The sequence below is a fragment of the Triticum dicoccoides genome, chromosome 3A, assembly GCF_002162155.2.
Source record: "Triticum dicoccoides isolate Atlit2015 ecotype Zavitan chromosome 3A, WEW_v2.0, whole genome shotgun sequence".
Classification (NCBI taxonomy): Eukaryota; Viridiplantae; Streptophyta; class Magnoliopsida; order Poales; family Poaceae; genus Triticum; species Triticum dicoccoides.
Window position 1 is genome coordinate 733,855,317 of NC_041384.1, and position 18,178 is coordinate 733,873,494.

Genomic DNA, 18,178 nt, shown 5'->3' on the forward strand with positions numbered 1-18,178 from the left:
TTTGCCAACATAAACACACACGGATAAGTTAGCAAAGAGCAGAGTTACCTCAGAGACAAAGGAAGAAGAGAGGCGAGGTAGCTAGCTTCAGACATGGGGTTCTGCTGTGGGCCTTCGGATGTCCAGGTGCTCCCCAAGAACACGTCCTCCTCCTCTCCCTCCTCCTCCTCGTTTGTTAAAGATTCCGGTGATGGCGGCAAGAAGAAACAGCAGCAAGTTATAAAGAAGGAACATGGGAAGGAGAAGAAGATGAGCAACCTTGACCGGGCCGCCCTCACAACACCCCGCCTCCCCTTCCATTCTCGACCCGGTCTAATGTGACAGATTAGCCGAGAACCAGTGTATTTCATAGAAATATATGATCTTGTGTGTTCTCCTATTAGCCTACGTCCGAGTCTGTAACTTAGGATGTATAGCTCCATTGTCCCGTTGAAGTTTCGAGGTTTGCAGTGTGGCCACGTGTTCTATTTATTCATCGATGGGTTGGCTGTATCAGAATATCCAAATTGCAGGTGTGTTATAATAGAGATTTTGTCCATTGTCCATCAGGACAATATATTTTTCCCTACATATTTTGTTTGTTGGATTATCATTCCCCTTGCTTGACTTAATTCACCAGCTCAAACGAGCAAAGCTTAGCTTATTTCTTCCTCCTGCTGAAGGTGGGGATGTGATCAAGAACCAGGCAAAGGCAAACAAAATGTTACATCCAAAAATAGTAGAGAAGTCAAAATGAAAACATTATACTTGGGGAAGTGCACTGATACAACCGAACAGTTCTGCTTTATTAACTTGAACATGACTAAATGAAGTAGAAACAAATATTGTGACACATATTTAGATAGGGAATGTGCACTATTTTGGGCCATATTGAACTGCAGAAATGATATGCTCTTTAGTAGAAAAAATTTCACCAACTTTTTGTAGGTTATTTACAGGGCCACTGCATGGATTTGTACGTGGTCGTTACTCACTCATGCGGACTTCGAGGAGCTTTTGCCTACTGGGTGCAACCGCAGCTGGGAGATGGTAGCACGGATTATCTTGAACCAATTTGGATGGCAAACTAATAATTAATAGGCTAGGTGTTTAGTCATTGTAGCCTATTCTTTCACCGGCTGTGGCATTTTCTATTTTATTTTGATTTGGCTACTTTTATGAGCCAATACTGGACCTCATAGTTTGTATTCTACTTTCGTTAGATAATATGGCTGCATGCATCACTTTGATGTATAGGCCGGGGGCTATCCTCCTTTTCAAAAAAAAAAGTTGAACATGACATGGACAAAGCCAAAAAAGGAATGGCCGACGATTTTTTTTCCTTGATTGGGGATTGATTGATGGTTAGGTAGATATTTTTCACAACAAAATTCATTGCTCAAATCTAACACCAGAATCACTATAAGAATGTGGTTTGTCACAACGGTTTCCAATAACAAATTGGACCTTCATTACGTGATGCACAAACTAGATTGAACTATTATGAAGGCTAACTACAGAAACAACACTGGAAATGTATCTAAGATTTAAAAAAGCAACACTACGTGAATACACTACTAAGGGCCTCTTTGCTTCACAAGAGTCTACAAACTTGAGAATAGGAAAAAACATAGGATTGGAATGTCAAGCTTGTCTCAATCCTACAAGATTTTGATTTGTTTGATCGCGTCACCGAAAAAAACAAAGGATTCCTTCAAAGTGATTTGAGTGGATAATAAAATTCGTATGAAACATTGTACAAAGTAACCCTTAGAAAAAAACTATGGGATTCAATTATGAATAAAAAATTTTATAGGAAAAAATCCCAAGGATTCTAAGCCTCCAAAATTCTGATAAAATGCCCAAGGAAAACTTTAATCCTTAGAAAAAATTCCCAAGGAAAACTAGGCATAAGTAACAAGCATGACTTCTCCAAGATAAACATTACATTGCTCCCTCCAAAGAGGAAATACCCAAACTGAGAGAAAGAGTTTGAGTTACATAATTAAACACCAACACAAGTGTTGCCAAGGAGCGATGGTTTCAGCAGATTTGACGACATACCACTTGTTGACATCTAATACACTCTAGAATTCTCTACCTTTATCTGGTTATTGGTTATTTTAGTGCATTGTGTCAAAATTGTTGAAATTTATGGATCCTATGGACAAGGATAAATATAAACACACCCCAATATGTTAAGCGGCATAAAATTATTTGTGGAATATTGTGATAGATATGGTTTGTTAATATTTAGGGTGAAATCTATTTAATAAAAGTTTTTTTAGAAATCGCATGACATAGTTGATAGCCAAAACATATTTTTACAAAAAATGTAGTATCCACTAGTACTCCCTCCATTCTAAAATATAGTGCGCCCGCGCTTTTCGAGGTCAGACTTTGACCATAAATTTAACGAACGCGACCGACTGCGGCGAGAGAAAAAGTTACATAATTAAAAACTTCTTTCGAATATGAATTCACTGATATAACTTTTGCTCCCGCCGCAATCGGTCTTGGCAGTTAAATTTACGGTCAAAGTTGAAGCACGTTGATAGAGGAAGCACTACATTGTGGAATGGAGGGAGTATCATATTACCGTAATTATAAATATTATAATTGTGTGAAAAACATATAACCTCAACATACATGGATGTGATTGCATTAATGATCCCCTTAGCTATGCCTCAAAAAGATAATATACATAAAAAAGCATTAGTAATATGTTGAGTATAAAACAATTAACAAGAAGTCAAGAACGATGAAGTTAAAAGTCAACAATCAACTATTTATATTAAAAAATATTTTTATTTGTTTGTGTTATATGTACATAGTCTTCACTTTCGATAAACCAAAAGTATCAGCAACAACGGTTGAACTTGTCACTACAATAGTAGGTTGACACACAAAGCAGTGGCATCCTCAGCATATTTGGGCATTTGATCTTGCGCCCTACAAGATGTTTAAGGTCCCCAGCAATAGCTTCAGACGATTTTGGTTTTCAGCTGGAGACCTTTCCCTGCAAAAGAGAGTTAAGCTTTCTTAGCCACCCACATCTTCAAGGGTGGCTTCGAAGCAATGAGTCTAAGTGCAGCATCTGAGAACTTTGGCTTTGGAGCCCTAGCAAAAATTCTTGCAGGTGGACAATAGTACTCATAAGAATAAGCAGAATAGTTCTTGGTCGTATGAACATGGCGGTTTGATGAAACACGCTCATATTCACAGGCCTGAGTATAGCTTCCCTGCAAAACATTTGCGTTAGTGCGACTCAGGTGAGTCCTCTGTCTATATGAAGCCTTTGGACCGTATGAAGCCTGTGGTATGGGGTTTGTCTTCTTCACCTGTGGTGTCATGATGACATTCACAGGAAGATTCTCCAAACACCTTTTCAGCACCCAGACCTTCTTCATAGGCGGTCCATTCCTGCAGTTAGTACCAATATACCTGGCAAACACTTCACCCTTCTGATTCTTAAACAGTTTATAGTTTGCATCAAAGGATTCATCAATAACAATGGGATTAGCACAAGTGAAGCCAGATAGGGTGGATGGATCCACTGAAGGTCCCTTTGCAGCAACCCATGTGGTTTTGGGGTACTGCAGGTTTCCAGTAAGAACCATCAGCATTCATTTTCCTTTCGAACCCAACACCCTCTTTCCTAGGGTTTCGGTTCAGGATCTGCCATTTGAGGACATCACATAGTGTCTGATGCCCTTTGAGGCTTTTGAACATCCCTGTTTCAAGCAATGTCTTCAACCTAGCATTCTCATCAGCCATAGCAGTGGCATCCTCAGCAGAGGGGTTAGTTGGCACATCAGCAGTTGAAGATATTGCAATAGTAGAAGCAGTAGAACAACCAGCAACAGAAGTAGCGTTGTCATGCTCAATACATTTAATACATGGTGGTTCAAATCCTTCCTGAGCTGAACTGATCTGTTTAGCGCGAAGTGACTCATTTTCCTTTTGAAGATCTTCATGAGCCGCTCTCAATTTCTCAAGATCTTGCTTCCTTTAAAGATAATCATAGGAAAGCTTTTCATGAGTTGTTGAGAGCGTTTCATGACGACTTTCAAGTTCCTCATACTTAACGTGAAGATTTTTTATGTCTTCAATTAAGGACTGAGATCGAGTCATTTCAGCGTCTAACATGTCATCGCTTTTGTCTAACAGTTTTTGAATATGTTCCATAGCTTTCTGTTGTTCAGTTGCAATTTTAGCAAGTGTTTTGTAGCTGGGTTTGGAACCACAATCAGAGTCATCTTCACTGGAAGTTTGATAGTGAGTAGTGCGTGTGTTTACCTTGGCACCGCGTTCCATGAAGCAGTAGGTAGGAGCGGAGTAGTCCTTGTCATTTCCATTGGTGTCGGTGACGGAGTCATTGTCTTCAGTGTTGAAGATGGACTTGGCAACGTATGCTGTAGCCAGACTCGCAACGCCAGAATCGGACTCCTCCTCAGACTCCACATCCGCCTCCTCAGAAGCGGACTCCTCCTCTGAATCCATTTCCTTGCCAACAAATGCACGTGCCTTACCAGATGAGCTCTTCTTGTGTGATGAAGACTTTGAGGAGGACTTGGAAGAAGACTTTCAGTATTTCTTCTTCTTCTGGTCGTCAGAATCATACTCCTTGGTCTTCTTTTTCTTCTTGTTCTCATTGTCCTTGTCATTTTTGACGACATACCATAGGTCGACATCAATGGCTTCAAGATGCATGCGCATCTTATTCTTCCAGTAGGGATATTCAGTTCCATCGAAGACTGGGCACGCAGTGGAGACTTTGATTATCCCTGCTGTCGACATAGCTAAAACTCCAGGTGGTTAAACCAAATCACACAGAACAAGGGAGTACCTTGCTCTGATACCAATTGAGAGTGCTAGTGATCGACTAGAGGGGGGTGAATAGGTGATTTTTATGGAAGTCTTCAAAACATGGAAGTTTCGAAGACAAACGATAGAAATAAACCTATTACCATGCAGTGGAAGGTAGACTACACTAGGCAAACCATAGTCAAGTATTCAATGGAGTGAAAGCACAATGACTAATAGCAGCTAGGCAGTAAAGATCAGGTAGGAAGATATTGTGAAGCCAATCAGAACAAGCAGTCACTCAGTGAAGACAAAAGATAAAGCAATCATACAATGACTTCACAAGGACCAACAGTAAGTAAAGGGAAGGGAAGGATGAAACCAGTGACACGTTGAAGACAATGATTTGTTGGACCAGTTCCAGTTGTTGTGACAACTGTACGTCTGGTTAGGGAGCCTGAGATTCAACTCAGAAGACCTCGTCTTCACCTTATTCCCCTTGAGCTAAGGACACCCAGTCCTCGCCCAATCACTCTAGTAAGTCTTCAAGGTAGACTTCCAAACCTTCACAGACTTCGTTCACCGGCGATCCACAATGACTCTTGGATGCTCAGAACGCGACGCCTAACCGGCTGGAGGATTCACAGTCCTCAAGTGTAATAAGTCTTCAGATCACACAGACAGGAAGACTTAAGTGATGCCTAACACTCTTTGGCTCTGGGTGTTTAGGGCTTTATCCTCGCAAGGAATTCTCTCTCAAAGGCTTCGAGGTGAGTTGCTCTCAAACGACAAAAGCCGTGCACTAACTCTGAGCAGCCAACCATTTATGGTTGTAGGGGTGGGCTATTTATAGCCACTAGGCAACCCGACCTGATTTGTCCGAAATGACCCTTGGTCACTAAGGAACTGACACGTGTTCCAACGGTCAGATTTCAAACACACACGGCAACTTTACTTGAGCTACAAGCAAGGCTGACTTATCCAACTCTGGACAAGATTTGCTCTCATAGTCTTCGGTCGAAGACATAGGATTTCGGTTAAGCATCACTTCAGTCATTCTGACTGGTTCACTTGGACCCCACTTAACAGTACGATGGTTCCTATGACTCAACAAAGAAGAAAAAGAACGACGAAAGAACTAAGTCTTCGCGCTCCATAGTCTTCATGCGATGTCTTCTCTTATCATAGTCTTCAATGTGAATGTCTTCACATACCATCTTTGACTTCAATGTCTTCTTACATTTTTTGGGGTCATCTCTGGTAGGAAAACCGAATCAATGATGGACTTCTACATGTGTTATCCTGCAATTCTCACAAACACATTAGTCCCTCAACTAGGTTTGTCGTCAATACTCCAAAACCAACTAGGGGTGGCACTAGATGCACTTACAATCTCCCCATTTTTGGTGATTGATGACAAACTAGTTGAAGTTTTCAACGGGGAATAAAATATGTGAAATTGTAAAGGATAGGGGATTGTCATCATAAGTGGCAAAGGCTCCCCCTGAAGATGTGCATATAAGTAATTTGCTTTTGGTATGCAGATGCACATGGCATGTTGTACTTGTGGAGATCCTCTTCAACTTATGATGACAATTCATCATGCAAGAAAAGTATGTGAAGATAATGACATGCATAATGAAAAATGGACGTCTGCAAAATGATCTAAGTGCAGAATTTATCGTTGCACATGCGGAATTTATCATCGCATCACATAATAGCAAATAAGTAGAAGACGACCATCGAGTTTAAGTGTTACAACTCAAAGAAACAAATGTATCGAAAACGAGAGTTGTAAGCACTTGGCAAAAGTATCAAAAGTAAAGCAACCACCCATATGGACCCGCTTGAAGACTATCAACTCATATGCTTCTCCCCCTTTTGTCAGTGAGGACCAAAAAGGTTTGAAGACATAGAGCGCCTACTCGTTCCCATGAGGTGCAGGCGAGGCAGCAGGGTCGTTGGTGAGATCCGGTGGTGCAGAGGAACTTGGTGCAGTGTCGTCACGCGCTGAAGTTGGAGGAGGTGAAGTTGCATCATCTTGGTCATCGATGACTCTGGCATTTACGGTCGCAGCTAAGGACGAGTATTCAGAGTCTTCAAGTGAGGGAGTCCGATGCAAGTGAGCATTTCTGGGAGGAGTTGAGTCAAACTTGAAGCGTTCAGTGAAGCCATCGTCGTGCAGATCAGCTTCAGCACTCAGTAGGGTCAAACTCTTCCATGACCTCCGACAGGTTTCATGAGTGACAAAGGCATTCTTGGTGGCAAGATTGCGAATGCGGTTGACATCCACCAAGAGGCTTTGCATCTGACGCTTAAGCCAGTCGTGATGTTTGTCCTGTTTCTGATGCAGCGCGATGAGAAGCTCTCGGTCATTGAGGACACGAGATCATCTTTGAGGCCTTTGCGCAATGGTGCTACCAGTGGCATCAGTTTGAGCACGAGGGGCACGTGTGTTTCCAGCAAGGGGATAAACACGAGACACTGCCGAATTCCTTCAATGGGCTGGGTGAAGCTTTGGTGATCAGCATTGTGAAGATAAATGGGATCCTTAGCAGGCTCTGTGTAAATGGCTTCAACTGACAAATCAACCTCGGGCAAGAATATAAGATGATTGCGCACAGACGGCTGATAGTTGAAGGCTGATTGACGCTTGATCAGATGCATGACCCATGGAGCATAGAATTTCAACCCAAAGATGTCGGAGCCACATGCAGCCAACTATCTGATGAAGAAGTCTTGAGCATTGAAGTTGATGCCATTGAAGATATAGAAAACCAAAGTCTTCATTGCTCCTTCAAGCTTCGCTGCAGACGAGTGTCCTTTGACAGGCCATAGAGTCTTCCTGATGATGTGGTAAATGGTGCGAGGCAGGTACTCTAGGTCTTCAACAAAGAACTCGGATGGGTATTCAGCGTCGTGAGGCAGAGGCTTCATCATGCTCAGCATTTGACTCATGTTGGGTTCTGGCTTCTGAAAGATGCTTTCCAAGGCATTTTGATGTTGTTGACAACCTGGTTCATAGTGTAAGTGCGTCTAGTACCACCCCTAGTTGGTTTTGGAGTATTGACAACAAACCTAGTTGAGGGACTAATGTGTTTGTGAGAATTGCAGGATAACACAGGTAGAAGTCCCTCATTGATTCGGTTTTCCTACCAGAGATGACCCCTAAAAATGTATGAAGACATTGAAGTCAAAGGTGGTATGCGAAGACATTCACACTGAAGACTATGACAAGAGAAGACATCGCGTGAAGACTATGGAGCGCGAAGACTTAGCAGTTTCGTCGTTCTGTGTTTTTCTTTGTTGAGTCATAGGAACCACCGTACTGTTAAGTGGGGTCCAAGAGAACCAGTCAGAATGACTAAAGTGATGCTTAACAAAAATCATATGTCTTCGAGTGAAGACTATGAGAGCAAATCTTGTCCAGAGTTGGATAAGTCAGCTTTGCTTGTAGCCCAAGTCAAGTTGTCGTGTGTGTTTGAAATCTGACCGTTGGAACACGTGTCAGTTCCTTAGTGACCCAGGGTCATTTCGGACAAATCAGGTCGGGTTGCCTAGTGGATATAAATAGCCCACCCCCTACAACCATAAACAGTTGGCTGCTCAGAGTTAGAGTACGGATTTTGTCGTTTGAGAGCAACCCACCTCGAAGCCTTTGAGAGAGAATTCCTTGCGAGGATAAAGCCCTAAACACCCAGAGCCAAAGAGTGTTAGGCATCACTTAAGTCTTCCTGTTTGTGTGATCTGAAGACTTATTACACTTGAGGACTGTGAATCCTCCAGCCGGTTAGGCGTCGCGTTCTGAGCATCCAAGAGTCATTGTGGATCACCGGTGAACGAAGTCTGTGAAGGTTTGGAAGTCTACCTTGAAGACTTACTAGAGTGATTGGGCAAGGACTGGGTGTCCTTAGCTCAAGGGGAATAAGGTGAAGATGAGGTCTTCTGAGTTGAATCTCATCCTCCCTAACCAGACGTACAGTTGTCACAGCAACTAGAACTGGTCCAACAAATCATTGTCTTCGACGAGTCACTGGTTTCATCCTTCCCTTCCCTTTACTTACTGTTGGTCCTTGTGAAGTCATTGTATGATTGCATTATCTTCTGTCTTCACTGAGTGACTGCTTGTTCTGATTGGCTTCACAATATTTTCCTACCTGATCCTTACTGCCTAGCTGCTATTAGTCATTGCGCTTTCACTTCATTGAATACTTGACTATGGTTTCCCTAGTGTAGTCTACGTTCCGTTGTATGGTAATAGGTTTATTTCTATTTGTTGTCTTCGAAACTTCCATGTTTTGAAGACTTTCATAAAAATCGCCTATTCACCCCCCGCTAGTCGATCACTAGCAGTTTCAATTGGTATCAGAGCAAGGTACTCCCTTGTTCTGTGTGATTCGGTTTAACCACCTGGAGTTTTAGCTATGTCGACTGCAGGGATAATTAAGGTCTCCGCTGCTTGCCCCGTCTTCGATGGAACTGAATATCCCTACTGGAAGAATAAGATGCGCATGCATCTTGAAGCCATTGATGTCGACTTATGGTGTGTCGTCAACAATGGCGTTCCCAAGGCTGGTGAAGGTGTCACCACTGCTGATGTCAAGAAGTTCGTTCAACTGGACTCCACTGCCAAGAACATCATCTATGGTCATCTGACCAAAGGAAGGTATGGCTGCGTGAGTGCTTTGGAAACATCTAAGCTAGTCTGGGACTGGCTCTCCAAGGTCAATGAAGGCGTCTCAACCTAGAGAGATCAGAGAATCAGTGTCCTTCGCAACCTCTTCAACCGCTTCAAGAGAAATGACAATGAGAACGTCCAGCTCATGTTTGATCGACTCACTAACATCACTAATGAGCTTCAAGCTCTCGGCGCCACTAAGATCACCAAGCGTGAAGTCGTCAAGACACTCCCGAGATCACTTGACAACTCGTTTGACATCCTAGCCCTGATGATTCAAGAACGTCCTGATTTCAAGACAGTCAATCCGTCTGACATACTTCAGAGGCTCAACACACATGAGTTTCAGCTTTCTGAGAAAAGAGACATCTAGGGTCCCAACTATGGGCGAACTCGTGCCTTGAAGGCAAAAGTTGTCCCCTCATCTGAAGAAGAATCTGACAGCAGTTCTGATGATCCTGAAGACATTGGAAAGGAGCTTGCTATGCTTGTGAAGAAGTTCCAAAAATTCACCAAGAAGAAAGGCTTCAGAAAGTATTCACGATCAAGCTCAAGAAATGATGAAGCTTCTGCTCATGACTACAAGAAGAGAACATGCCACAAGTGCAAGAAACCTGGCCACTACATCTCTGAGTGTCCGCAGTGGGACAATGAGAACAAGAAGAAGAAGAAGAGCAAGGAATATGACTCTGACGACAAGAAGAAGAAGAAATACTCAAAGTCTTCTTCCAAGTCTTCCTCAAAGTCTTCATCACACAAGAAGAGCTCATCTGGCAAGGCACGTGCGTTTGTTGGCAAGGAAATGGATTCAGAGGAGGAGTCCGCTTCTGAGGAGGCAGAGGTGGAGTCTGAGGAGGAGTCCGATTCCGGCGTTGCGAGTCTGGCTACAGCATACGTTGCCAAGTCCATCTTCAACACTTAAGACAATGACTTCATCACCGACACCGATGCAAATGGCAAGGACTACTCCGCTCCTACCTACTGCTTCATGGCACGCGGTGTTGGGGAACGTTGCAGAAAACAAAAAATTTCCTACGGTTTCACCAAGATCCATCTATAAGTTCATCTAGCAACGAGTGATCGGATGCATCTACATACCTTTGTAGATCGCGAGCGGAAGCGTTCAAAGAACGGGGATGAGGGAGTCGTACTCGACGTGATCCAAATCACCGGAGATCCTAGCGCCGAACGGACGGCACCTCCGCGTTCAACACACGTACGGTCAGCGTGACGTCTCCTCCTTCTTGATCCAGCAAGGGGGAAGGAGAGGTTGATGAAGATCCAGCAGCACGACGGCGTGGTGGTGGATGCAGGGGTCACCGCAGCAGGGCTTCGTCGTTCTACTGCGAGAGGGAGAGGTGTAGCAGGGGAGAGGAAGGCGCCAAGGCTCAAGGGCGCAACTGCCCCTCCCTCCCCCTCCCTTTTATATAGGTCCCCTAGGGGGTGCGCTGGGCCTAGGAGATGGGATCTCCTAGGGGGGGCGGCAGCCAAGGGGTGGAGTGCCCCCCAAGCCAGGTGGGGCGCCCCTCCCCCACCCTAGGGTTCCCAACCCTAGGCGCATGGGGTGGGCCAAGGGGGGCGCACCAGCCCACTATGAGCTGGTTCCCCTCCCCACTTTAGCCCATGGGGCCCTCCGGTATGGGTGGCCCCACCCGGTGGACCCCCGGGACCCTTTCGGTGGTCCCGGTACAATACCGGTGACCCCCGAAACTCTCCCGATGGCCGAAACTGCACTTCCTATATATAATTCTTCACCTTCGGACCATTCCGGAACTCCTCGTGATGTCCGGTATCTCATCCGGGACTCCGAACAACTTTCGGGTTACTGCATATTCTTATCTCTACAACCCTAGCGTCACCGAACCTTAAGTGTAGACCCTACGGGTTCGGGAGACATGCAGACATGACCGAGATGGCTCTCCGGTCAATATCCAACAGTGGGATCTGGATACCCATGTTGGCTCCCACATGCTCATCGATGATCTCATCGGATGAACCATGATGTCGAGGATTCAAGCAACCCCGTATACAATTCCCTTTGTCAATCGGTACGTTACTTGCCCGAGATTCGATCGTCGGTATCCCAATACCTCGTTCAATCTCGTTACCGACAAGTCACTTTACTCATACCGTAATGCATGATCCTGTGACCAGACACTTGGTCACTTTGAGCTCATTATGATGATGCATTACCGAGTGGGCCCAGAGATACCTCTCCGTCATACGGAGTGACAAATCCCAGTCTTGATCCGTGTCAACCCAACAGACACTTTCGGAGATACCCGTAGTATACCTTTATAGTCACCCAGTTACGTTGTGACGTTTGGTACACCCAAAGCACTCCTACGGTATCCGGGAGTTACACGATCTCATGGTCTAAGGAAAAGATACTTGACATTGGAAAAACTCTAGCAAACGAACTATACGATCTTGTGCTATGTTTAGGATTGGGTCTTGTCCATCACATCATTCTCCTAATGATGTGATCTCGTTATCAATGACATCCAGTGTCCATAGTCAGGAAACCATGACTATCTGTTGATCAACGAGCTAATCAACTAGAGGCTTACTAGGGACATGTTGGTGTCTATGTATTCACACATGTATTACGATTTCCGGATAACACAATTATAGCATGAATAAAAGACAATTATCATGAACAAGGAAATATAATAATAATGCTTTTATTATTGCCTCTAGGGCATATTTCCAACAGTCTCCCACTTGCACTAGAGTCAATAATCTAGTTACATTGTGATGAATCAAACACCCATGGAATTCTGGTGTTGATCATGTTTTGCTCTAGGGAGAGGTTTAGTCAACGGATCTGCTACATTCAGGTCCGTATGTACTTTACAAATATCTATGTCTCCATCTTGAACATTTTCACGAATGGAGTTGAAGCGACGCTTGATGTGCCTGGTCTTCTTGTGAAACATGGGCTCCTTGGCAAGTGCAATAGCTCCAGTGTTGTCACAGAAGAGTTTGATTGGCCCCGACGCATTGGGTATGACTCCTAGGTCGGTGATGAACTCCTTCACCCAAATTGCTTCATGCGTTGCCTCCGAGGCTGCCATGTACTCCGCTTCACATGTAGATCCCGCCATGATGCTCTGCTTGCAACTGCACCAGCTTACTGCCCCACCATTCAAAATATACACGTATCCGGTTTGTGACTTAGAGTCATCCAGATCTGTGTCGAAGCTAGCGTCGACGTAACCCTTTACGACGAGCTCTTCGTCACCTCCATAAACGAGAAACATTTCCTTAGTCCTTTTCATGTACTTCAGGATATTCTTGACCGCTGTCCAGTGTTCCTTGCCGGGATTACTTTGGTACCTACCTACCAAACTTACGGCAAGGTTTACAGTAGGTCTGGTACACAGCATGGCATACATAATAGAACCTATGGCTGAGGCATAGGGGATGACAGTCATCTCTTCTATATCTTCTGCCATGGTCGGACATTGAGCTGAGCTCAATTTCACACCTTGCAACACAGGCAAGAACCCCTTCTTAGACTGATCCATATTGAACTTCTTCAATATCTTATCAAGGTATGTGCTTTGTGAAAGACCTATGAGGCGTCTTGATCTATCTCTATAGATCTTGATGCCTAATATATAAGCAGCTTCTCCAAGGTCCTTCATTGAAAAACTCTTATTCAAGTAGGCCTTAATGCTGTCCAAGAGTTCTATATCATTTCCCATCAAAAGTATGTCATCTACATATAATATGAGAAATGCTACAGAGCTCCCACTCACTTTCTTGTAAATGCAGGGTTCTCCATAAGTCTGCGTAAACCCAAACGCTTTAATCATCTCATCAAAGCGAATGTTCCAACTCCGAGATGCTTGCACCAGCCCATAAATCGAGCGTTGGAGCTTGCACACCTTGTCAGCATTCTTAGGATCGACAAAACCTTCCGGCTGCATCATATACAATTCTTCCTTAAGGAGACCATTAAGGAATGCCGTTTTGACGTCCATTTGTCATATCTCATAATCATGGAATGCGGCAATTGCTAACATGATTCGGACGGACTTCAGCTTCGCTACTGGTGAGAAAGTCTCATCGTAGTCAACCCCTTGAACTTGTCGATAACCCTTAGCGACAAGCCGAGCTTTATAGATGGTCACATTACCATCCGCGTTTGTCTTCTTCTTAAAGATCCATTTATTTTCTATGGCTCGCCGCTCAACGGGCAAGTCAGTCAAAGTCCATACTTCATTTTCATACATGGATCCTATCTCGGATTTCATGCCTTCTAGCCATTTGTCGGAATCCGGGCCCGCCATCGCTTCTTCCTAGTTCGAAGGTTCACCGTTGTCTAACAACATGATTTCCAAGACAGGGTTGCCGTACCACTCTGGTGCGGAACGTGTCCTTGTGGACCTACGAAGTTCAGTAGCAACTTGATCTGGAGTTTCATGATCATCATCATTAACTTCCTCTCTAGTCGGTGCAGGCACCTCAGGAACATTTTCTTGAGTTGCACCACTTTCCGGTTCAAGAGGTAATACTTCATCAAGTTCTACTTTCCTCCCACTTACTTCTTTCGAGAGAAACTCTTTCTCTAGAAAGCATCCATTCTTGGCAACAAAGATCTTGCCTTCGGATCTGAGGTAGAAGGTATACCCAATAGTTTCTTTAGGGTATCCTATGAAGACGCATTTTTCCGACTTGGGTTCGAGCTTTTCAGGTTGAAGTTTCTTGACATAAGCATCGCATCCCCAAACTTTTAGAAATGACAGCTTAGGTTTCTTCCCAAACCATAATTCATACGGTGTCGTCTCAACGGATTTCAACGGAGCCCTATTTAAAGTGAATGTGGCAGTCTCTAAAGCATAGCCCCAAAAAGATAGCGGTAAATCGGCAAGAGACATCATAGATTGCACCATATCTAATAGAGTGCGATTACGATGTTCGGACACACCATTACGCTGAGGTTTTCCAGGCGGCGTGAGTTGTGAAACTATTCCACATTTTCTTAAGTGTGCGCCAAATTCGTGACTCAAGTATTCTCCTCCACGATCTGATCGCAGGAACTTGATTTTCCTGTCACATTGATTCTCAACCTCACTCTGAAATTCCTTGAACTTTTCAAAGGTCTCAGACTTGTGTTTCATTAAATAGACATACCCATATCTACTCAAGTCATCAGTGAGGGTGAGAACATAACGATAGCCACCGCGAGCCTCAACACTCATTGGACCGCACACATCAGTATGTATTCCAATAAGTTGGTTGCTCGCTCCATTGTTCCTGAGAACGGAGTCTTGGTCATTTTACCCATGAGGCATGGTTCGCACGTGTCAAATGATTCGTAATCAATAGACTCTAAAAGTCCATTTGCATGGAGCTTCTTCATGCGTTTGACACCTATGTGACCAAGGCGGCAGTGCCACAAGTATGTGGGACTATCATTATCAACCTTACATCTTTTGGTATTCACACTATGAATATGTGTAGCATTACGCTCGAGATTCATTAAGAATAAACCATTCACCATCGGAGCATGACCATAAAACATATGTCTCATATAAATAGAACAACCATTATTCTCAGATTTAAATGAGTAGCCATCTCGAATTAAACGAGATCCTGATACAATGTTCATGCTCAAACTTGGCACTAAATAACAATTATTGAGGTTCAAAACTAATCCCGTAGGTAAATGTAGAGGTAGCGTGCCGACGGCGATCACATCGAACTTGGAACCATTCCCGACGCGCATCGTCACCTCGTCCTTTGCCAGTCTCCGCTTATTCCGCAGCTCCTGCTTTGAGTTACAAATGTGAGCAACTGCACCGGTATCAAATACCCAGGAGCTACTACGAGTACTGGTAAGGTACACATCAATTACATGTATATCACATATACCTTTCGTTTTGCCGGCCTTCTTGTCTGCTAAGTATTTGGGGCAGTTCCGCTTCCAGTGACCACTTTCCTTGCAATAAAAGCACTCAGTCTCGGGCTTGGGTTCATTCTTTGGCTTCTTCCCGGCAGCTTGCTTGCCAGGCGCGGCAACTCCCTTGCCGTCCTTCTTGAAGTTCTTCTTACCCTTGCCCTTTTTGAACTTAGTGGTTTTATTCACCATCAACACTTGATGTTCCTTTTTGACTTCTACCTCTGCTGGTTTCAGCATTGCAAATACTTCAGGAATGGTCTTTTCCATCCCCTGCATATTGAAGTTCATCACAAAGCTCTTGTAGCTCGGTGGAAGCGACTGGAGGATTTTGTCAATGACCGCGTCATCCGGGAGATCAACTCCCAGCTGAGTCAAGCGGTTATGTAACACAGACATAGTGAGTATGTGCTCACTAACAGAACTGTTTTCCTCCATCTTACAGCTGAAGAACTTGTCGGAGACTTCATATCTCTTGACCCGGGCATGAGCTTGAAAAACCATTTTCAGCTCTTCGAACATCTCATATCCTCCGTGTCTCTCAAAACGCTTTTGGAGCCCCGGCTCTAAGCTGTAAAGCATGCCGCACTGAACGAGGGAGTAATCATCGGTACGTGTCTGCCAAGCGTTCAGAACGTCTTGTTCTGCAGGGAGAACAGGTGCTTCACCTAGCGGTGCTTGTAGGACATAATCTTTCTTGGCAGCTATGAGGATGATCCTCAGGTTCCGAACCCAGTCCGTATAGTTGCTGCGATCGTCTTTCAGCTTGGTTTTCTCTAGGAACGCGTTGAAGTTGAGGACAACGTTGGCCATTTGATCTACAAGACATATTGTAAATATTTTACACTAAGTTCATGATAATTAAGTTCATCTAATCAAATTATTCAATGAACTCCCACTTAGATAGACATCCCTCCAGTCATCTAAGTATAACATGATCCGAGTTAACTAGGCCATGTCCGATCATCACGTGAGACGGACTAGTCAACATCGGTGAACATCTTCATGTTGATCGTATCTTCTATACGACTCATGCTCGACCTTTCGGTCTTCTGTGTTCCGAGGCCATGTCTGTACATGCTAGGCTCGTCAAAGTCAACCTAAGTGTTTGCATGTGTAAATCTGTCTTACACCCGTTGTATGTGAACGTTGGAATCTATCACACCCGATCATCACGTGGTGCTTCGAAACAACAAACTGTCGCAACGGTGCACAGTTAGGGGGGACACTTTCTTGAAATTATTATGAGGGATCATCTTATTTACTACCATTGTTCTAAGTAAACAAGATGCAAAAACATGATAAACATCACATGCAATCAAATAATAATAGTGACATGATATGGCCAATATCACATAGCTCCTTTGATCTCCATCTTGGGGCTCCATGATCATCTTGTCACGGGCATGACACCATGATCTCCATCATCATGATCTCCATCATCGTGTCTCCATGAAGTTGCTCGCCATCTACTACTTCTACTACTATGGCTAACACGTTTAGCAATAAAGTAAAATAATTTACATGGCGTTTCTCAATGACACGCAGGTCATACAAAAAATAAAGACAACTCCTATGGCTCCTTCCGGTTGTCATACTCATCGACATGCAAGTCGTGATTCCTATTACAATAGCATGAACATCTCATACATCACATATATATCATTCATCACAACTTTGGCCATATCACATCACAGAACACTTGCTGCAAAAACAAGTTAGACGTCCTCTAATTGTTGTTGCAAGTTTTACGTGGCTGCAATAGGGTTCTAGCAAGAACGTTTTCTTACCTACGTGAAAGCCACAACGTGATTTGTCAACTTCTATTTACCCTTCATAAGGACCCTTTTCATCGAATCCGCGCCAACTAAAGTGGGAGAGACAGACACCCGCCAGCCACCTTATCCAACTAGTGCATGTCAGTCGGTGGAACCGGTCTCACGTAAGCGTACGTGTAAGGTTGGTCCGGGCCGCTTCATCCCACAATACCGCTGAAGCAAAATAAGACTAGTAGCGGCAAGAAAGTTGACAACATCTACGCCCACAACAAATTGTGTTCTACTCGTGCAAAGAGAACTACGCATAAACCTGGCTCATGATGCCACTATTGGGGAACGTTGCAGAAAACAAAAAATTTCCTACGGTTTCACCAAGATCCATCTGTGAGTTCATCTAGCAACGAGTGATCGGATGCATCTACATACCTTTGTAGATCACGAGCGGAAGCATTCAAAGAACAGGGATGAGGGAGTCGTACTCGACGTGATCCAAATCACCGGAGATCCTAGCACCGAACGGACGGCACCTCCGCGTTCAACACACGTACGGTTAGCGTGACGTCTCCTCCTTCTTGATCCAGCAAGGGGGAAGGAGAGGTTGATGAAGATCCAGCAGCACGACGGCGTGGTGGTGGATGCAGGGGCCACCGCAGCAGGGCTTCGCCGTTCTACTGCGAGAGGGAGAGGTGTAGCAGGGGAGAGCGAGGCGCCAAGACTCAAGGGCGCGGCTGCCCCTCCCTCCCCCCCTTTTATATAGGCCCCCTAGGGGGTGCGCCGTCCCTAGGAGATGGGATCCCCTAGGGGGGGAGGCGGCCAAGGGGTGGAGTGCCCCCCAAGCCAGGTGGGGCGCCCCCCCCACCCTAGGGTTCCCAACCCTAGGCGCATGGGGTGGGCCAAGGGGGGCGCACCAGCCCACTATGGGATGGTTCCCCTCCCCACTTTAGCCCATGGGGCCCTCCGGGATGGGTGGCCCCACCCGGTGGACCCCCGGGACCCTTCCGGTGGTCCCGGTACAATACCGGTGACCCC